At 40.9% G+C, this 23383-nt stretch overlaps 2 protein-coding genes across 4 annotated transcripts in view; one reads left to right on the plus strand and one right to left on the minus strand.

Annotated features, from left to right (window-relative positions):
• Positions 1 to 3065, minus strand: part of sona (sol narae) — a 172296-nt gene extending 169231 nt beyond the window's left edge. The window contains exon 1 of one of the 3 annotated variants that reach the window (XM_019041957.2): positions 2429 to 3065. The gene's annotated coding sequence lies outside the window, so the exon portion shown is untranslated. The remainder of the gene's footprint in view (positions 1 to 2428) is intronic. The other 2 variants (XM_019041946.2, XM_019041966.2) reach the window with 2 other exon arrangements.
• Positions 1 to 23383, plus strand: part of LOC109030839 (uncharacterized) — a 143610-nt gene that overhangs the window by 86948 nt on the left and 33279 nt on the right. Inside the window, exon 4 of the mRNA XM_072300907.1 lies at positions 18386 to 18506. The gene's annotated coding sequence lies outside the window, so the exon portion shown is untranslated. The remainder of the gene's footprint in view (positions 1 to 18385; positions 18507 to 23383) is intronic.

The following is a 23383-nucleotide window of genomic DNA, read 5'->3' on the forward strand; positions in this document are numbered from 1 at the left end:
AGGTCAACATGGTACCATGTTTCACTCATGAACATAATCTTCTTTCAGCCGGGCAACAAATGAGGCAAGTTTGAGGTTCCCTAACGGTTTTAAAATCGAAAAATTATTGAGCAAAGTATGGCATTATGGCGTTTTTTCTACTATGCGTCAAAGCCACTATGGTGCCATCATAGTTTTGACATTACGAATCGGATCGTTCTCATCTGGGACGGAGCTATGCATAGTTAAATGGATGAAATGGGTAGAAATGACCCTAAAACTTTAAGCTTATTGCCCAAAAGCAGGTCATTGTTCTTTAAATAAAAACACTTATCCCATCTCGATATCAATAATGTCTCGCAAATACTCTTCTCCTTTCCACTCACGGTATGGTCAGTACTTCGTGAACAGTTAACAAAGATGCTCCAAGCCAGATTTGGCTCTGCGGTCTAAAACAAGGGGGGGGGGGAGGGGGGCGTTGTGCAATGGCTCTCCTCCAGGGGACTTGACCTTTAAACCCAACTTTAAGCCGACGGTCGGCGCTGCGCACCCAGGCACAGGAAGTAAACGGGCGAGTTAATATCCGATTACGGCATCTTCCTTCCGCATATAGAGACATGTCACACTTCCAACCGCCGGCGCCGGCCCTCGAAAACAACCAAATGGAACGGTTCTATTCGAGTCTCGAAATAATTTAATTTGTGGTAGAAGGGCGCAAGTCCACAAAACCGAATTTCACAGAACAGGCATCGAACTGATTTTCTCGTCAAGCAGGATGACCAAAATTTTCTGGACCGTCCAAAAGATGGGTTGACATTCGTTTGAAAATTTTGAAATAATTTTTTCAGGAGATAACTTTTAGTACGATCCTTTTACACTGGAAAAAAAACACGTTGGATCTAAAGTCCAGACTCTTGAAAACATCGACGAGAAAAAGTACACTTGATTCAATCAGAATCTAGCTTAAATCAAGAACCAAGCCTCTTAATTTGAGCGGATTTCCTTTCGATTTAAGCTTAAATCTGATTGAATCAAGAGTATTTTTTCTTGTCAATGTTTTCAAGAGTCTGGACTCTTGATCCAATGTGTTTTTTCCAGTGTGGGCCAATTGGACTACTTTTTGCAATAATGAAAGAAGATATCTGGCTCATCCATATAATCAACTATCTGCATGGAAAAACGGATGGTATAGATGTTGCTTCTAAAACGAACCATAAGCGGTGGCTCCCTATTGCAAAATTCAGTTCAATTTGAAATTTCGGACTTACGCCTTTCTTCCTGGAATCGGCTCAGAAGAGTTACGCCGGTTAAGGTGAATCTATAGCAGGGGTAGGCTAATATGGACTGATCGAACAAAGTTTCCTAAGGCATGAGTTTCATTTTAAGATTTTGGCGAAAACTGATTCTTTGTCTAGAGACTTGTCTGACTTTAACTCAAGTGGACTTCGGTTTGGCGATTGAAGAGCATAATTTCGTAAGCAGTGAACATTTGGTCAGGAAAATTGTTATCACTGGTTTTTAACCCTGCTCAGGAATTCATCGGTGCTGAGAAAGATGGCAATTAAAAAGACTTTTGTCAATGGCTGAATTCATCTCGACTCTTTTGATCTTAGTTGAAGATCTTTATTTTACTTTTTCTTTTGAATGACGGCTCATGCCATGACCTTTTTATTCTAGAAATAGTTATACTGAAAGCATTATATTTAATTTTCAGCTCAAAAACACAATTTCGAGATGAATTCTTCACTTCATCAATATTCATGTTATATGTTATTCATTACCAGAAAAGAGTGTAAGGGTCACCCCTAATCGCCTTTCTCAACATATTCGACTTTTTTGATGAGGCATTTACTTGTGAAGCTGATATCTCACTCGAAAAAATGCAATTATGCTCGTGTACCTTTTTCAGTGCTCTCATTAGGAATATCAGCTGCTTATCAAGTGACAGAGAACGTGCATCTCTTTCCCGAGGTGTTTTTATGCAAAAGATCCCATTTTTTTTTTTTTTTTTTTGCAAAATAAAAATTCTGAATCTTTATTTTTTTCCAAAATACATGTAAGTCACTCTCATAGCGCACACTAGCGCTCTGCGACACCCTAACTCCTTATGCGACTATCTTTCCACTGTATCGACGCCTTGGACATTCCCTCAGGGAACATCCCTGTTGCCGTCTTGCAGGGGGTGGTATCCAATCCAAAAGTTGTCTTGGGAACTTCTCCTCCGACATTCTTCGGACCTGCCAATGCCATTTTCCCTACTCTTGACAAACAATAACCAATTTGTCAACTATGCGTAAATTTTGCATGAATTTAAAAAAAAAAAAAAAAAAAAAAAAAAAAAAAAATGCAATAATACCCTAGCACTAAAATTAACGAGCTCTGCTTCTGTGAACCCTTCAAATAATTTAAACAAATATTATTTAAAAAAAAAAAAAAAAAGGTGGCGTACCTGATGCAATCGTACTGTCGATATAATCCACTCGTTCCCACTTAATACATCCTTACGTCACTTTGATGCACAGCAATAAACAAATACCACTGAATGGACCCGGAAACCAGGGGAAAACACGACACGACCGGACCCCTAGGTGACACACGAAAACCAGAAAAAAATCACCGCACTGAAAAAAGAAGGGAAAAAGCGTCACCGGCGCCCGTTGGACATTTGGACGTTGACTCCGGGGGTGGACGGCGTGGGTGCCTCTCGGGGGTGGAGCGGGGTGGAGAGAGGGTGATGGTGCGGGGAGTCAGAACACGAGCACGGAGGCGAGCGCGGGGACGTGGACAGAGGCGCGGAACTGAGTGGCGGGAGCGTAGCGCATTATTCTGTTACGAGCACTTTCACTGGTCGCAGACTGACTGACTGGTCGCGGACTCGCGCGGCGCGGAGCGGCGGCGCTGAAACCGAAAGTTACTCCGAGTGGAGCGTGAGCAGCCGCGGCCTCTCCCACCAGAGACCGAACTTGCCGCCCGATGCCCCGGTCCTCGCCAGCGGTGCGAGCGGTGCTTGGTGCTCCACCGTTGCCAACTTCAGCCCGAGACCCGCAACATCCATCGATGGTGATGGGCTCGGGACGTTGCATCCAACTGCGATGCATCCAGCCAGACGTTAGGTTGGGTTAGGTTAGGTTAGAGGAGGTTAGGTAGGTTAGATTAGGTTAGTTTAGGTTGGATTAGGTTAGATTAGGTTAGGTTAGATCAGGTTAGGTTAGATCAGGTTAGGTTAGAGCAGGTTAGGTTAGAGCAGGTTAGGTTAGATCAGGTTAGGTTAGATTAGATTAGGTTAGATTAGGTTGGATTAGGTTAAGTGGGTTAGGTTGAGTGTCGGTGAGGTTAGGTAGGTTAGGTTGAGTATCGGTTAGGTTGAGTATCGGTTAGGTTAGGTAGGTTAGATAAGGGTAGATGCATCGCAAGGGGATGCAAAATCTCGCACACTATGGAGATCCGCCCTCTGATTGTAAGATGGGCCAAAGGTATAGGACTGAAACCTTGATTCTCTTCCGTTTCTGTTTCCTCTTCGTTTTTCCTTATTTTTACTCTTTGTCGTATTCTTTTTCTCCACCTTTCTCTCTATCATCGTACTCCCCTTCTTTTTCGTCTTCAAACTTTACCTTTATGATAAAACGGACCTGTGGGAATCCTTCGGGAATCGATCCAGGTTCCGATGGGGACAGGCAATCAAGAATGAAGATCCTTCCGAGTTCTGGAACTGGGCCCTGAGGGTTCTTTTTGAGTCTCTCTGGCTGCCTCGTGAGTTCCCGTTTGTCACTTCGTTCTTGCCTGAGGGACCCAAAGGTTCCCCATCCAATGGTTCTCCCCGAAAGACGGAAAATGTAGGATTTTATGACGCGCGTTTCGCCTTCATTTTTCTGAGTAGGCAAAATAGCCTCCTTCGTGGTCGAATAGTGGTATCACACGCAGTGCAAACATGCGTTGAATGTGCGTGGAGCTATATGGTAAACCTCCTATCGCGCATACGCAAGGGAGTGCAGCCGGGCGACCGAAACTCGTTTCGCCTTCACTTTTCGAAGTAGGCAAAACGGCCTCCCATGTGTTCGAATAGTGGTATCATTCACAGTGCAAATAAGCGTTAAATGTACTTGGAGCTATGGTAATCCTCCTATCGTGCATACGTTAGTGCAGGCAGGTGTCCGAAACTCGTTCCGCCTTCATTTTTCGAAGTAGGCAAAACGGCCTCCCACGTGTTCGAATAGTGGTATCATTCACAGTGCAAACATGCCTTACTTTGTATGCCTAGACAGGTAAACATAAATTAAATTTTACTAATTCCCTGCGACACGGATGAAGCTGGCTCTGAGAGCAGTTGCCCTAGAGAGGATGTCGAATCCCCGAAAGTGGAAGATTCTTCTGTACCTGAGCTTTATTGGGATGGGCTGCTGAGGCGGCAAGTTGTTGGGAGGAGGTCTATGATAGACCGTCTATCAACCCTCTAAACAGGAGCGCATTTCAAATTCTGGGGGAGGGTAAATGAACCCCATTTCCTCTCCAGGTGGCGCTTTAATTTACTGATGAAAGTAATCGTAATGGGCGAAGCTTGTGGCCCTTACAGCCAACCACTTTTATTGTATTTTGATTAGAGATTAAGTTCATAACGTTATGCTTACAACCTTCTAATGGTTTTTTCATACGACTTGGCAGCACAGCCCAATGCGAATCACTCAACGATCGACAGTGGCTGTCGTGGTTCACAGTTCACATTCCAGTTGGCAAGGCCTGACTCTGTTTCGAAAAAACCCGCCTGGCCATCGCACGGTGGGTGTCTAATCGATTCTATTCGTTTATCATCAATAACGTTTAGACGAAAATGTCAGCATGAGGATCGTATCAGAGCCCAGTCTTGTAAAGGAGTAACAGCCTGTAACGAGGGTAACATTAGTCTTGAAGCACTGAAATTGCGACTTTGGCGTTTTATCGTTCTGATTTTTATTTTATGCCATCGAATTTTGAATTTTAACCACTGTGCGCCGCCGTGTTTTTGTGTCACGTCCATCAATGGATCGATTCGTGTCTCAATCGGATCTCAGTTTTTCGTTCGGAGAAAAGCGTAGGAAAAATGTAAGCGGAAATCTTCATGGCCGTGAACGACAAATCAACGGCTGACTCTACTCAGCGATGGTTGATGCAATCGGGGGATTCAATTATTTAACACATCAGGAATACCTGGATCGTCGTCGCACGTCAAATGGAAATCAGGGATCTAAATTTTTTGGCGTGACATTCCCCAACCGAATGCCAATGGTGGAATCATTTGCTCTCGGGACTTAAAAAATTTGGCTTGCCAAACAACACTTATCTTAAATTTTTGATCGATGTTTAACCACATGTTGATCAGTGTGCCATAAGGATTTTTATGATCAACGATCGACTGTCAAAAAATTTGAAATGCCACACAGAAGCAGATGTTAATATTTACTCAGAAATTATTTTGTTCAATTTCGGAAGACGAAAATTTCATCAAAAGGCTTGTGGATGGTATCTACGAGGGTCATCCAAAAAGTAAGTTCACCCCTTTCATATCTCCGAAACTAAAAGGGATAAATCAAATCGGTAAAAAAGAACTTCTTACTTATATCTTCAGCTCTCCATAGGTACCAAGATTTTTAAATTTGGACCACTGGTTGCCGAGATATTCGATTTTTACGTGAACAACTCCCGGCCAGTTCCGTCCACCAAACGACGCGCTGATATGAGATGCACCGCGCGCTGTCGCGTCGCTTTTGTCTTCTGGGACTCTCAAGGAGTACTTCTCGTCCATTATTTGGAGAAAGGGTGTACAATCAATGCACCACGGTATTGTGGAATATTGAATTCGTTGCGATTGGCAATAAGAAACAAGCGACCGGGTCTCTTGTCTCGTGGTCCCCTATTCCTTCACGATAATGCCAGACCTCACACGCCGAAAGAGACCCAAAATTTGTTGGACAAATTTGCGTGGGAGGTGTCACCTCAACCTCCATACTGTCCAGCCCTTGCCCCGAGTGACTATCATATTTTTCCGCAACTCAAGAAGCACCTAGGTGGCCAGCGCTTCGAGAACGATCAGCAGGTGATGGAAGCAGTCAATGGCTGGTTCAAGAGTCAACCAAAAGTGTTCTTTGAGAACGGCATTAAGAAGCTTCAGAAACGCTATGAAAAATGCATCTATAGGAACGGAAATTACGTCGAAAAATAAGGTAAGATTGTTTTAAGGCCAATCTTAGAATATTTGAGTTGGTTATTCCTACGTAGATGTGTGGGGAACACAGTCAATTCAGGTAGCGTGACGGGAATCGCAGCGCATCGTTTGGTGGACGGAACTGGCCGGGAGTTGTTCACGTAAAAATCGAATATCTCGGCAACCAGTGGTCCAAATTTATAAATCTTGGTACCTATGGAGAGCTACGGATATAAGTAAGAAGTCCTTTTTTACCGATTTGATTTATCCCTTTTAGTGTCGGAGATATGAGAGGGGTGAACTTACTTTTTGGATGACCCTCGTAGTTTTATCTAGGTGAATTCCACGCTTTACAACGCGACTTCGCGAGTTTCTATCACTACCATGTTACGGAAAAGAGGTGTGAGTAAATTCCGGGATGAGCCTAGAGACACAAAAGCATGTACTAACCGTGGCTCATATAGAAATGCACCTAATATTCTCGTCCATCATCCGGCAGATCAGTGGCGTGGCGTGAATTACGATATATCGATTGATATGTAATTTAAACCCATGGTAAAGAATCGATTATTAAGGTGTTCGTTAATCGATCCTTTTCCATAGGTTTAAATGGCATAACAATCGATATATCGCAAAGCACGCCACGCCACTGAGCAGATCCACCGTCCATAGCAAAAACGCTGTATCTCCATTTCAGATTTGGCAGATTCTTCTCAGAAAAACTGTTCCACTTCAAGGAAAGCTGCGAACATACATCCTTTACACTCTTAAAATAACTGTGGTGTACCATTTGAAAATTAAAATGAAAGTATGAAACATGGTGGTGGCTAGGTTTTCTTCAAACGGAGCATGTTGTCTGAAAAATATTTTCAAAATTTGGAATGGAGTTACGGCGTTCTTGCAATGGACAGCAGAGATTTGTTACCATGTGATCTTGATGTGACATCTTTACTCTCAAGGCTTTGTATATATTTTTCCGTAGCTTCCCCGCACTCTTTGCAGACGATAATTGCGATGAATGAAACGCAAGTAACAAAAACCAGCATGATCAAACAATTAATCGCAGTGTCATTAATTGACGAAGATTGCAGGCTCAGATAGTTTAACCTTTCGGTGGGAATCTCTTGAGGAAGTGCAAGAGCTATGAGTTCAGCATGCGTCTGGCTTTTCTCTCGGCTGCCATACCTCAATGGTAATTGATTATACCGCGCCGTAAAACGTTCATGACTCCTGGAGGATTTCGTTTCAGCCCGTATTTGACCTTGACCCAGTCGTTAAAGCCCTTCCCCTACCATTTTTAATGACGGCGACCATTCCCGACGGGAAACATTTATGCGCGCAGGCGCAGACGATATTAAACTCGCTCGAACCTTTTGTTTTCCCATTTTATTTGTTTTTAGTCGGGCCGTTATAGACTTTCCAGTAACCAATGAAGGAATGGCGCGTTAACGGTAGAAAAGTTCTTACATCCTTTTCAGAGAACTGTTTCTCTCATTGTCACGTCATGACACTCATGATGCCGTCGATGCTTCCATCGATGACAATCAGAGTGAGGTCACAGTGATCATCGGTTCTCCTGGGGTAATATATCGATTGCTAAAGTGCGACTTGACGTATCTTCATTGCGTTGTTTCAAAATCTCCGCTCCTAGTTTATTTTTTCGAAGAGAAAAAAGTCAGATTTATAGCTTATTAGCTTGGTACTTTAAAGTGAAAAAAATTGATGTTGATCTAACATTCTGGATGCAAAAAGAGTGTGCGAGAACTCACAAAATGCTGAATTATCCGCCTGACATTGCTAACGTAACAGCTGCAGCGATCAATTATTCAGCGTTTTGTGAGTTCTCGCACAATTTTTTACATCCAGAATTTTAAATCAACTGCACTTTTTTTTCGGTGAGAATATTCTACCAACACAGAAGAAAAATCAAGAAAGTTTTCAAGAAATTACGTTGAATAGTTTTTCGAGGGGAAAAAAGTATGACTGGAGCGTCACAGACGTAAACACGTGATCTCGCTCTTTAGCCATCGATACTTCCCTTGTTCAAATTTAGGAAAATTGGGAGAACTTCTGGTTGCATGAAGCACTGCTGGCATGGTGCCGTATCCACAAAATGGGTCGATTCCTTTTGTGGATTAAAAGAGACATTTTTGTCTTGGTGAAAATTAAACATTTTCATTACGTCTCGATTTTAAATAAATGACAAAGTTCAGCAGAGACTAAAATTAAAACGGAGGTGATGAAGTTGTAAGTTATATTCTTTCTCAACTCAATATGAAATATAAGTGTTGAGCGCAGAGCGATCGAATGATTTAAAGTGAATAGGAGGCTATCAGCTACCCGCTCATGAATACGCCGCGGAAATATTTCCTTCAAAGCACTCCATATGCAACTTGTCGACAGTCGTGTTTGAATAGTTGCCGCTTGAAATTCAAGCGCCTCTTGAAGGCGCACTTTCCGACCGGGCCCCATCGATACGATGTGTAATTAGCCACAGATACGGCTCGAGTTTGGGAAAAGGAAGGTACTGTACTTTTTGGGCAAAAGGGACTTAGGATTTGCTAAGTATCGTATTTGATTGTCAGAATTTTCATGATGCTTGATCGCGCTAATCAAATTTGCATCTCGCATGATGAGGAATTATGATCTGCGTTGCTCTTCCTCTTGGAATGCTGGCCTTTTAAAAAATGTGTAACTGGCGTTTCTCTGCGAATTTAACTTTACTTCTTAGCGTTGAAAGTTTCTCCCTGTGGTTTTATACGGTTTCATCTCCAGTCAGCAGCAAGGAACCATCTGCCGTTAGTTGCAGGAATGTATTATGAGGCAAGGAGTTCTAAGAAATGGGACTTTTCTATATTCAATGATTAAACAGTCCCCATCATTAGGGCCACTTTTTACGTAAATGGTCATGAAAAGCGCCCTTTCCCCATGATATTGCGATGTAGAGTTCTTGCTTTCGAACTTTTCCAATTATTCGTTAGCATCCACTGGAAAAAAAAACACATTGGATCTAGAGTCCAGACTCTTGAAAACATTGACAAGAAAAAGGACTCTTGATTCAAACAGATTTAAGCTTAAATCAAAAGGAAATCCGCTCAAATTAAGAGGCTTAGTTTTTGACTTAAGCTTAAATCTGATTGAATCGAGAGTATTTTTTCTTGCCGATGTTTTTAAGAGTCTGGACTCTAGATCCAATGTGTTTTTTTTCCCAGTGTCAGTTAGCATTCGTGAATGCTGAGAGCTTTTAACTAGATAAAATTTGATAATTCCAAGTTCAAATTTATATACAAACAGAAATAACAGTCAAAATCTGATGAAAGGATCAATTAAATTATCAATTAATTATTTGCAGTTAGCACTCGATAGCATTAAATTAGCATCGTCTGAATGTGCAATTATGCTAAATTTTCCTCTCATTCGTGCGATCCTTGATCCTGTAGGGCCTTATTGAAGGGTTAAGGCCCACGAGTCAGTGTTTTTCAACGAAGTGAGGCCGAGAAGTGTCTCAGGTTTCCTGGTTCGATATCCATCAAACTTAATTGTTTTGTCACGTAGCCTTGCCGGGATAAAATCCGCCAGGGTGTATACGGAGGCCTCTTGAAGATGAGGCTGTCAGCGTGGAATTAAAGGATCAGTCGGGAGCGGCGTAGGAACCCTGACTGGACCACGCGTTGCCACGTTCCGTGCCGAGTTGACCCGGCGAGTTTATCGATGCACAGCAGATACCAGCAACTGAGTGTATTTTCTGCAATGAAATCTTAGGAAAATCACTTCGAGCACATCAAAAAAATCTGAAATTCATTCTAAAATGCATAATTTGCGCTGTATGTGTCCCGAAGTTTCAAATAGAGAGTGGTAAAAAAGTCCCTTCCACCCTCTCTAACTTGGTGAAGATTTGAAACTTAGCGGTTCTTTGGCTTTCGAATTAGCCAAACAGTATCTCCCTTCGACCAAAGAACACCCTTTAAGTTTTAAATCTTTACCTCGATTAGGTAAAGAGTCAGAGGGAGTGGAAGGAAGTGAATGACCCTGTATTATGCTGGAATGGGCACCCTTAGTAAGCCCCTGGCAGGAGATATACAAGAAAACCTAATCTAAATGAAAAATCAATCTCGCAAAGTGGGACCTACCAATCTTTTTCAATAATAATATTTATCAATTTAAATCATTTGAGTCAGCCTTTTCGTCTAACTAAGGATGAACGGCGATAGTAATTGATGCACATAGAACCCATCATTGTTAGTTGGTTCAGCAACACTTTTCACCATAGACGGACCCAGAAACTTCGAACTTTTAAAGCATCTAACATGCAGTTCGAGTCAATTATATGTCATGAAAAATTACGAAATACAAGCTCCCCCTCTCCTTCTTTCCTTCGTTCTTTCATTTTTGCTGTTTCCCCTTTTTCTTCCTCCTTTCCTCGGGCGGACGAGGGGGGCGTACACCTCCTGCGCCCCCCCCCCCCCCCTTGGATCCGCTCATGTTTTTTTAAGCAGGACAGGAAAAAAGGAGAAAAAGTAAAAGAAAATCGGAAATCGAAAGTTGATAACGACGAGGAAAGAGGAAAAGAAGCGTAGGAAGAGAGAGAGAGAAAAAGTGGAAGACAAAAAAATGGTTGAAGAAATAGACGAAAAAAATGATAACTTTTACTGTTCAATACTTCTAGGAAATAATTTTGGAAATAAACATTCACCTCTTATTGCCCCAAGAAACTATCCTACAAATTGAAAAGCTGGATTTCGACAATTTGAAGGAAAATCTCTTGTATATTCATCACTCTATCTCATCATAGTTTAAATTTTCATTTAATTCAAAGCCTACCTCTGGATCAAACTTTTAACTGATAAACGTCGTTCATCCCCAAGTAGGCAACAATGCGCAAGCAGTGCGCGGAAGTGGTAGCTTGCGTTTATTGTTAGTTATCCGAACGTGTTTATTACCGTAAAAAAGGGGCTTGGTGCTAGCCGATTATTGTTCAAAGTTCAAGGCGTGAAAAGGGAACGACACGTCAAAGCGACTGCAATTGCTCAGTCTCACCGGCCTGAAGACGATTTCAAAGGTCACGGCTTGAACCTGTCTGCTCATGCGATGGGATGGGGTGCGCCAGCGCCTCAAAGCTCCCGGGATCACGGGATGTCTTGTCCATTCTGGCCGGGAAGAATTGCGTTCTTCGTTGTTTTGCAGTCAGAAAAACGTAATATTCAACATTTTAGAATGTTCACTCCTAAATTGTAATTTTTACCAATGTGTGCAGTAGTGCAATTTTTTCGATTTTTAATTGATTGATACACAAACATCAAATAATAGACTACATTTTGTAATTAGGAACTTCAAATTTTGGCTCATCCGTTTAAACACGTGTGTGCGTACGGGAAGTGATGGCACATACGTTGTTTCTAAATTGAGTAAAATATTGTAGTTCCTAATTGCAAAATGTGAGCCTAGTGTGAATAGGCGAAAGCGAACTTTGGGTGAAATTGCCCAAGCGGTGAAAATGAATTCAATCAAAATGAACTGTAAGTATAGGACTTGCGTGTTGCATAGTTCCTTTTAGTTTACTTCATAAGCTTGTAGTTAATTTTAGCATAAATACGTCCATCTATACTGCCGTGCTAAGGAAGAACGCCGTATGAACATTCGAGAGTTGCCAAATTTCCTCGGATAATATGTTTATTTTTGAGGAAAATCATGAATATCTTTCCTTGAAACTTTCAGACGCTCCAGATCAAAATATAAACAAAACTATCCGAGAAATTGGCAAAAAAACTTTCAAAGCTTTTCCTGAAAATTAGTGATTTGTCAGAGGAAATTTGGCAACGCCTGAAGGTTCATACGGCGTTTTTCCTTAGCACGGCAGTATAAGACTCGGCGAAGATCGCGGTGAATATCTCGATGAAATTAGTCGAGACTTCGGAATCAATTACAATCGGAAACAAGCAGTGAACTCCAACACAATGTGTTGATAAGGCGCGTCATTAACTCGCACATATCAACCCCTTTAGTTTTCATTTACAGAGATTTCAAAAAAGGCAAGCAGCACAACAAGAGAATTCACGATCCAACACTGCAAGGTCAACGACGCACCTTCACGAGACCGTGTATTGTGAATCTAGAAAGCTATTCGAACAAATTTAAGTTTTTTGATCTGCCTCAAGCAAAATCTTTTCAGATTCTTGAAGAAAAGTGCTACGGAAAAATTTAAGCGAAGAAAGGAAAAATTCTGTCGAACTCCTAGAAGATAAAGTCGATTTAAAGGTATTTTGGGGCTTATTTTGGGAGTTGATTTCGGTAATTTTCGTTGCGCGAATCGTGTTTTACGTGAAATTCTGGTCAAGAAACATGTATCAGAATGCCTAAAATCGTACCTTGTCTAGTGGTCCATTGTCTTAAATATGTCTTGATTTTGTTATTTTAAACGTCTTTTCATGCAAAGAAGCTCAACCATGCCCATGCTTTATTCATTCATGAATTGAAAGTAAGCAATCCACATCCCGAAAATCTACCGATTTGCCGTAAAAAATCGCAGAAACTTGATATACCAGGTCGATGTACCCACTCTTTGAATTTACCAATCAATTTAGTGAGTGCACGTATGTGAAAGTCAAAATGCTATAGTCATTTTGGGTGCATTCATTTTTCATGAAACAATTGTAAGTAATTTCAATCCCGAAAAACCATAAATTTTCCGTATAAAATAAAAAAAATCAAAATATGTCGACTCCCTGACGTGAAAATTAAATTCTACGTGTGAAAATACTTATGTATCGATATGCTGAACAGAATGCCCGCCTCTCCTCGTAATTTACAAACCGTTCCTATACTCATCTCAAAATTTTTCTCAGAGCTTTGTGTTATTATCAGCTTCCATTTAAACCCCGGTTTGATGGCCGAATCGGCTGCCCAAAAAGCAAGCCATTTTTGAAGGGCTCTATGAGAAATTCGTGATATTATCAGCTCTCAGGAAATCACTCCATGGGTAAAATTGCTGGTATAAATTTTCGAGTGCTTAAAATAATCGTATTCAAGAAACTAAGGCATTAAACTATGGAGTCAATTTCGTTTTAATAATATAACGGGATTTACTTGTCTTCAGGTCAAAACTCATACAAGAAAGCCCCTTGCAAGAGGCTAATTTTTTGTAATTTCACTCAATTTTTTCTCCTTTTTATAATTGAATTGCTTGTCAAATTCTGAGGTCAATCATATTAAATTGTAATTTATACATTTCTTTTTTCCCCCTTCATTTTATTTTTTGTTTGGAGAAGTTTTGTTGATTTCTTCGGATTTCGAATACTGTAACTTCTCTTCTAATTGGCCGATTTTTATGAATGAGACCTCTTTTAATTCGTGTTTTAACGGAAAGTAAGGAAAAAATTGCTAAAAACTCGCGAAACAATTTTTTTTTTTAAATTGGACGAATCCTAGCGTGACGGTGAAATGGTTAATGAAGCGTAAGTAATTGGGCGAGGGGCTGAGGATCCCGGCCTCGCTTGGCGACCGTCATTAGCCAAGTCTTTGTAAGTTTAATGCGATTAAAAGAGGTCATGGACTATATTTTACTAAATGGAAAAAATGGTTGTCTATTATCATTTTTGCATTTTAATCTTTGATATTTATATATAAGGTGAGTATTATATATAGATGCAAAAATTAAAACATAAATTGAGTTTAACAAATTTTATCTTAGAATTATTCCATATTATTTAGATACCATTGAATTTTAGCTTACTTAAGTTGAGCTCAAATTTAGTTGCTTTTTCTGTTGTTTTTCGTATTGTTCGTCGAGACGCCGACGCAGTGATCAGGAGCGTGGGGAAGAGAGGGGTAAGTGGATTCCTGTATGAGCCACGTTTAGCTAATGGTCTAATGAGTCTCGAGGCTCATCACAGATTGCACTTACACAGATTGCACTATCATGAGTGGCGGTAGCCACCACCGGGCAAGTAACCTATCCTCCAACAATTGGCAACACAGCACAGCCCGGTCGAGGCAATGACACCATAGTTACACGAACTTGGCTTATTTGGGTTTTTCAGAGCACGGGTACCAACTTTTGAACAGTATAACCGAGGTTACAGATCTGTCAAAGCAACGTTTTGAACAAAACGGAGGAGTTAGATTCTCATTCCGAGAGTGCCGACCTGCTCAGCCATCCTCGAATCAATTCGCTTGATTCTGCTTATATATGCATATTTTAAATCAGCGCGTCGCATTCTTAGGCTTTTTTTAAAAAAACCAAGTAACGTAGACTCTTGGTATTCACTGCACATAAACTAGCGACCCCCAGAATGAGAAACAACTTTAAATCATAATTATTGATGGATAAATAAACTTTTTACACGCTTTGGAAAATCTCAAAAGTTCGCGGTAGTCACTTTTCGGTAAGGAACTAAGGGACTCGGTTATTGTATCGAGCAGGGTTCGAAACGATCGCAAAGGCGGTATACTACGTATACGCGCCAACAAAACGAAAATCCCGGCACAAAAGGAAGTAGAGGAAAGACGCGAAGATCCACCCGCAAGACGTTAATTAATTGAAGAGATCGCTGAATTGATAAATGAGCAGCTGTTCTGTTGCCGATTTGTTCGAAAAATAAATCAAACGTCCTGTACAACTAAACGCGCGCCGCATTCGCTCGTGCAATTCAGCAGATCTGAACTCTGGTTAATGATACGTCGGGGTCTGAAACCTTGGCCACGAAGCTAATCTTGGACCTTCCGTTCGTGTCAGTTGCACATCCGACTGTAGGATTGTATCAAATTGTTTCCAGTGGAATTAGGTGGAGTACCTCAATAGGGAGATTATGAACACTGGAACACTGGAAAAAAAACACATCGGATCTACAGTTCAGACTCTTAAAACATTGACAAGAAAAAATACTCTCGATTCAATCGGATTTTTGCTCGAATCAAAACGAAATCCGCTTAATTTAAGAGGCTTGGTTCTTGATTTAAGCTAGATTCTGATGTAATCAAGAGTACTTTTTCTTGTCGATGTTTTTAAGAGTCTGGACTCTAGATACAATGTGCTTTTTTTCCAGTGAGGACTCTTTATGATCAGTTTAGTTATTTCAGGGTCATAGTCTCTAGGACCGGAAAAACCGGGATTCATAAGTGAATGAAAAATTTCAGGGAAAAATCAGAGAATCTGTTCCAGAAACAGGGAATTTTTTCTTCTACCGCTTGGATAACGTATCACTTTCCGAATCGAAATTTTGAATGTGTGCGAAAAAATCGGCTGAAATATGAAAGAAAAATTTATGTTCATTTCTAGAACTCCTGAGGATTATTTAGTTGTTTCCAAGTAAATTTGGAGAATTCTTCGGTATTTTATTAGAGAATGAGGGCAAGGAAAATAAAAAGTAATGGCATACACGGAATCACAGAAACAATCAAAGTCGGTTCTAAAGTTAGGTTCACGATCAACAATGTTCAATTTGAGGTTTTAGGAAATACTCCTTGCCTCTTAAGTGTCCTTTAAAGTATTTTAAAGGAACAATTATGTAATGTATGCCTTGATGCATCTTGGTTTTGTGATTAGTGAATCATCTTTCATGCACTGATAGAAAATAGACATCATCGTACCCTGGTAAAAATTGGCAGTAGAATGTGTGTTCCAAAATACTATAGACCTAAAGCCGGCTGTAAGATTTCCAATAGCTTCCGTAGCCGGCTGTACAATTTCTTATAGCCTTTTGTAGCCGATGGCGATTAAGCAACAGCCAGACGATTTTATGCTAAACGTTACTAATTACGGATACCTAGACTTAGTTAGTTTTTGGACCACCGCTCTCTTTTTGTGCCGTAGTATCTTGATTTATTTTGGGAGGAAAGCTCCGTACTTTTGAAGGATGCTTGTCATTCTTAAGATGTTGGAGCACCTTCAATTTCTTATGATACTGTGAAATACCTCTGGTGTGAAATAGTTGCTTCAGACGCCGTGGCACGCTGGCTGCGGCGAGGCGGGCGGGCAGAGTTCGCGAAACACGCATTGGCGCCTACGAACCTAACAGGGATACTTCACGCATTGCGTAATGCGTGAAGTATCCCTGATAGGTTTGTAGGCGCCAGTGCGTCGCCGCTCCGCTTTGTGTTAGGCTCTAATATTTAATCTCGCGGAGTCAGCGTTTTTCAACTCATGACTTTGAAATGTTTGCACACTCTGTATGGACTATTCCCATTTTAATTGATGAAAAAAAAAATATGTTTTAAAGGAAAATATAATGTGTGCTTTGTAAATATTAAGGTACTTCCGTATCAAACTTAATGATTTCCAAAGCACACGAACTTCTACACAATTTCTTATAACTTCCTATAGCCAATGGCGATAAAGTGTAAAGCCCGGCGATAGGAACTATATCCCGACCGACTGTATACTTTTTTACAGCTTCGTATAGCCCGGCTGTATGATTTGCTCCGCTTTCTACAGTCAGCTGTATGATTTTCAACAGCCATCTTTAGTCGGCTATAAGAACTCCTATGGTGTTTAGAAACGCAGCTCCTATCGCCAATTTTCACCAGGGTATTCAGATTTAGTTAATCCAATAAATTTTAATCGTTGCTGAATCGGAATTTTTTGAAACTTAAGTACTTTACAGCGCTGTGCAGAAGATTTCTATGATACGTTTTAGGAACCTTCAAATTGTCCTCTGTCTATGTTAGCCCATTAAATTATCACAAATCGTCGCTCCTCTGACGCGAGGGCGTATCTCGATTCCGACGTGAGCCCTGCTCTCCGTATAACTCTATGCTCTTCGGGGGTCATGTGAGAACTGAGATACGTCTTCACGTCAGAAGAGCGACGTAATATTCGCCGGAAAATCAAGAAGTCATCCAGTATTGTAGAGGATCACTGAACATCTAGCCAAGTAAACTGGGACGTCGTATCTCACTAAATCAATCTACGCATTTGAATGATCAGCAGTAAATACCGTGTGCGTTAACAAATTGTTGGGATCGGTGTGAAGAGGGTATCCGATTTTGAAGAAGACCGCGTCGAGACATGGCTCTCATTTAATGTGAGTGGAATCAGTTTCACTTTTTAAATCATCGACACACGCACATACTTCTCGAGAATCCCAGAACTCGCATTGTAAAACGTGAACCTCGTAGTGTTGCGATGTTGCCAACATGGCTCAAGAGAAGGCATATATTTTCTATAAAATTAAGGGCTCTGAATGGATTGATTTAGTGGCCACGTCATTCGATACATCGCCATTGAATTGTGCCGCCCTTTTAAGAAGCGCGAGGAAGTTATCGATATCGAAACAGCCCATTTACTCTGCGTGGAAATGTAAATCAATGTAATCAAATGTATCGAATATCGAATAACGTAGTCGTTCCTCCTGACGCAAAGGCGTATCTCAATTTCTACGTGAGCCCTGTTTTACATTTGAATCCATGCTTTCAGGGGTTCATGCGGAAATTCAGGTATGTCCTTACGTCAGAGGGGCAACGAGAAACGGGGGGAGCACTTGAAAAGTAAAAAAATGACTACTCAAAATTCCATCGAAAGTCAGCGGCAGATAGAGGTTTTTAAGGCCCTGCATTTAGATCTCTTTTGCGGAATGCACACGGAAAGAAATTAAATGTTGAATCAGCATTTATACTGCTGTTAAAAAGATGTCCGACAAGTTTCAAATGCTGATTTTACATTTTAACAAATGCTAACGTAACTACGCCCACTGCAAAACGTACAAATTAAAATGTTATGTTAGCATTTTTGTATTGTAAAATCAGCATTTGAAACTTGTCGGACATCTTTTGACCAGTATGAATGCTAAATCAACATTTAATTTTTTCCGTGCACTTTCCAGGAGCAATATACACAACGCAATTCTTTTGAAATAAACCCTCTACCTGCTGCAGGTCAAGTTATACAGTCGAAAAAAAAAATTATCCGTTTATGGTAGCTCTTGGGCAGACGATCTGCTTTGGACCAACTTCCGAGTTCCAAACTTAAAGTCCATCCATTCCCTAAGCAGGTAGGTTTTTCCTCCTATAATCATTCAGATTTTCACAAAATTAGCACGGCATATGAATCGTGAACTTTGCAATAATAACTTAAGAATAGAAATTCAACTCCTGATATGCGTCATCAGATGTTTCCACAGGAGTGAGCATGCTGTTTGTCACGGAGGAAGGATTTAAAAATCTCAACTTCTTTTGACTTTTTTGGCAAACTTTTCTATGGATTTGTATATTATTTTCACGATAATTTTTTTTTTTCAGTTGAATAAAGAGGTGCCCAATCTCAGACAGCAATACATACGTAGCATGCGTTCGCGTTTTGAAAAAAACATGGACCATCACGAACCATAGGTCTGCCTTTGTCAGATATACCAATAGAAATGTAAGTTTCACCTTGTCAATTATTTCATTGTTGTCTCATTTTATGAGAGTTGTGTTTTCATGTCATGACTAGTTTTTCCTCTAGAATTGTGAGGTCGATCTGGCTACATTGCCAGAAGGGGGGGGGGATTCATTTTACAACAGCGAGGCTCTATCCGAGCTTGGAGCCCCCCCCCCCCCCCGATCCTTGCGCAGCATTGATCCAAGATTACAAAAATCAGTGTCAGTCCGCGTCCGGAAGTGAGCACTCCGTAAAATCCTTTTACCGTGCCGAATGTACACGATAATTAGCCTGACGGGTAACTAGTTTTCTCTGGCTTGGATGTGTCCCTCTGCTCTCAAACAGTCCCTCTTGGTGTTTTTGATTCTCACATCTCACTCCTTCTCACACTGTCGTGCTAAGCAAAAACGCCGTATGAGCGTTCAGACGATGCTACATTTCCTTTGACGAATACGAATTTTTTGGAACATTTTTAAACATGTTTCTCTGATTTTTCAGGGGGTGTTTCTTGTGATTTAATCCATAGTATTGGAAAATTTCAAGAAAAAATATTAATAACTTTCTTTGAAAATAAATACTCTCTGAAATTGTTTTTGCAACATTAGAATGCTCTTACGGCGTTTTTTCTTATTAAGGCAGCTGTGAACAGCTTTCCTTCCTCATTTTCAAGGGGGATGTGGGGCTAAAATATTTCACCCCAGTCCGACCGACTAAAGTGTTTCCACTCAGACCCAGTGGCGATTCCTTAAAGTTGGCAACACTTTCTTTCCTCCATTCGAATGTATATAAAACAATTGATTCTTGGTGAGATACCTTGCCTCATATAAAATCGATATTTTTAATGGATTTAAATGGAGAAAAACAGTGTTGCTAACCTGCAAAATCGCCACTGTTCGGACCAGACAAAAAAAATCTGTCCTTTTTCCTTTCTCCTATTCTTTCTCATTTCTTCCTTCATTATCATTGTCTTTTATTCTTCCCTTTTCTCCTCTTCTTCTTCTTCTTCTTCTTCTTCAGAGATAACAATAAATCGTCACCTTCCAGGCAAAGTATCACAAGCGCCATGCAACGTTTAAAAATTTCCGCCGCCATTATATTTTTTTACAGAGAAATTGTTCAACGAAGCTGTCCGAAAATTACACCGAATTTTCTTTGTGCTGCCGATAAAATTTAGTGAAATTTTCGAACAGATTCAACCAACAATTTCTCAGTAAAAAAATAAAATGGCGGCGGAAATTTTTAAACGTCGCATGGCGCTTGTGATACTTTGCCTGGAAGGTGACGAAATGAATACATTATTCATATATTTTGATGTTCCTCGAGAGTGACGAGACAAACCATGGTGTTTGGGTGATGTAACTTTTTTCTTTCAATTTATGAAGCCAGCCTGCAAAGTTTAAGTAATAGCTCAAAGCTCAGAGAGAGACACTGCTCTGCTGCAGCGTAACAATAGTAATTAAACGAAGGTATCCTAAAAACCGCAACTCTTCAAGAGAGTAATAGCTGGTTGATTTCGCCACGAATCCGTCTTTGGTGGAGGCATGACTAAAGCCACTTGCGCGTCCGCGTAAGAGAGGGGAGTCAATCTCACCGAAAAACCGCAAAATTAAAAGTGGAACTCAGATTCATACTTCTGAACGCTTGGTTTTGAATATTTGATCTGCTGTGAGTGCTACTTGCGGTTCCGTGCCTGAGATTGGTCTATTGAGCATGGGAGATGTAGCAACCCAAAGACTGACAACAAAGTAGACTGAATCAGAAATCATCGCGAGAAAATAACATTGAGCGTGTCAGAAAAATCCATCGGCGGATCCGACAAAGTGGCAACATTGCCTTTCCTCCATTTGAACCCATGGAAATGTATCGATTCTTGGGGGGGGGGGGGCAGGTGCTCAGACAAGAATCGATTACTTAGCATAGCTTTAAATGGAGAAAATCCGGTGTTGCCAATTTGTTGGATCCGCCTCTCGAAACATCTAAAATTCATACCTAAACGTGCATTTGCTGTGACTTGTGCCTTGATCGTATATTTTCGTATAAATCAGTAATTTTTTAAAGAAAAAAAAAACACTGTCATTGAAAACCTCGACGGTGAAACTTGCAAATCTTGGTTTACGACGTCGCAGATTTAGCATAAAACTTTATTTGCTAAATCGGTCATTCCTTAAAACTTCCCCGAATTTCTCTTTCTGAAGGACGAATATTTCTTGAGCATTTCAAGAAAAAGCTTTGGTTGTTCTCCTCTAATTAAATAAAATAAGAGCAAAGATTTCCCGTGATTGTGAGACATGATTAAGGCCTTATTCATAGTCACTCCTTAAACTTTAAAGCTTCCTCAAGTCATTAGAATTAGACAGGTTAAGAAGAAGTATAAGTAACGACTATGAAAACGCAACGGCCATTACTGGTCACTTGCTACAGTCCTTCTGCAACATGATCGTATTTTGGCTTTTAGGTTGTTTTCTTAAACTTGCGTTTAAGTCGCTAAACCATGCAATTAAGGGTCTCAGTCATTGGTACATTCTCAACATTATTGCCTCTCAAGTCTCAAGGATTGCATTGGTCAAGGAGGCTTTAACGGCCTCATCCATTTTTGGTTGTTTGCTTACATTTGCGTTTACACCCTCACACCATGCATTTACATGCATCTCTTATTTATGGTTATACCCTTCAAACCTTGGGGCCTCCCAAGTCTCAAGGATTGAATTGGTCGAGGATTCATTAGATCCTTCATCCATTTTAGGTTGTTCTCTTACTCTTGCGTTTAAGTCCACGGGCAATACATTGTAGGGTCTGATCTACAGTTACACTCTCAAAAAATTAAAACCTCTTAAGTCTCAAGGATTTTATTGCTTGTAAAGGCCTTAATGCCTTCGGCCACCGCATCTTGTTTTCTTATCCTTCCGTTTAAATCAGACAATGCATCTTGGTGACTTCCTCAAGAAATTAGGGCCTCTCAAGTATCAAGGATTATGGGTATTGGTCGTGGAAACTTAACGTTTTTATACCCTCGCGTTCAAGTCTCCATATGAGTTTCCACTTTCCTTTAAGTTCCTCTCATTCATGGTCGCTCCTTTAACCTTAGGGCCCCCTCAAATCACGAGGATTACATTTAGGTAAGAGGTCCGAAACGACTGTGAACAAGGCCCTAAAGTGTACAGTTCGGAGACTTGAAAGCGAGGATAAGAAAACAAACTGCACTGGCCGAAAGATGGTCATACCGGAGAATGAGTGTAACATGCGAGCAGTGGCCGTTGCGTGATATCAGAAGCGTCCTTTGATGATGATGACGTCACAGCGCTTTCTCTCGCCGGGAGATGCGCTGCCCCAGCCCCAACTCATTCTCATTCCGCGCAGGGCTCCGGGGTCTCCAAACAAATGCCATTGCAAGCACCTTGTCCTATACGTTAATCCTAACGTCAAAGGCGATCATAATCTCACGTGCGGAGGTTCCCATTCCATCCTCATTCACTCTTGCTCTCGGAAGAGGGGCTTTGTATTTGAAGCATATATACGAAGCCGTATATTGACGGCCAAAGTTCGAAACTTCGTATCTCCGTTTGCGACGTTGCACACTTCCTTTCGTAATGTATTTTTTCCTTGAAAAACTTGGAAAATTTATTTTTTCCTTTGTATTTTAAGCATATGTTCCAAGCCGTAAATTGATGGCCAAAGTGCGAAACTTCGTATCTCCGTTTGCGACGTTGCAGACTTCCTTTCGTGCTCTATTTTTTCCTTGGCAAACTAGTCGTTGTAATTTCATGAAAACCTCCGTGATTTTTTATCTGGATTAGCAGAGTATGCTGTAAGAATTTCAAGCCATATAGTTGGCTTGTTTTTCTTCGAAATAATAATTAGGAGCGGAAATTTTGAAACGTGGTGATGGAGATTTTTTATTTCGCATTTTTGCCATCGATATTTCGTCACTTTCCGGCCAAAATATCTCAAGCGCTATGCGACTTTTCAAAATTTCCGCCGCTATTTTATATTTTTACAGAGAAATTGTTGGTTGAATCTGTTTGAAAATTCACTGAATTTAATCGGTAGCACAAGGAAAATCCGTGTATCCGTGAAGAGATGGAGAGATGCCAGCTTCCGGAGGATCTCTACTATGACAGATTCCTGTGGCGGGTAGGCGTCGCAGAGTGCCCTAGTGCGCCGTAAAAGCGGCTTTTACATACGTACACGAGGAAAATTCAGTGAAATTTTCGGACAGCTTCGTTGAAAGATTTCTCTGTAAAAAAATAAAATGGCGGTGAAAATTATGAAACGTCGCATGGCGCTTGTGATACTTCGGCCGGAAGGTTACGATGTACAAACAGGGGGTCTCGAGTTTTGAAGTTTTGAGAAAATCGTGTCCAAAGTTTTTAAAGTTTCGCTTTTCAATATAAGGAAACCCGATGACGAATTTAGTCGGGAAAGACTCGTCTAATATATCTACCTGGAACAATTTTCATACAAGTATATTTTCGTTCTGGAACGGATGGAGAAGAATTCCAAGATGAAAAATTGCAAACGTTTAAACTTGTTTGATTCATTATTTTTGGGAGATTCCGATCGCACCTAAGCCGTCATAAAAAAAAAATCCAGTAAGGTGTTCTGATGACTCACATGTCATCAAGAATGGAAGGTGCTCCAGCTTTCCCGGTCCGTAATCCCCGCAGCGACGCAACTGCGACACCCAAGACGGCGTCTTAACGCAACTATTCGTGCTCTATGGATGAGCGTGTCGCTTACTCAAAAAATGAAGGCGTTCCAGCATTCCTGGTCCACAGCAGCGTGAGACTGACTCGCTGATTTAAGCGACACAAAAGACAACGCATCGACACAACTATTAGTGCTCTGTGCATGAGCGTCATACATGTGATCATAAAGGC

Source organism: Bemisia tabaci, chromosome 5 (genome assembly GCF_918797505.1).
Source record: "Bemisia tabaci chromosome 5, PGI_BMITA_v3".
In the NCBI taxonomy this organism is placed as follows: Eukaryota; Metazoa; Arthropoda; class Insecta; order Hemiptera; family Aleyrodidae; genus Bemisia; species Bemisia tabaci.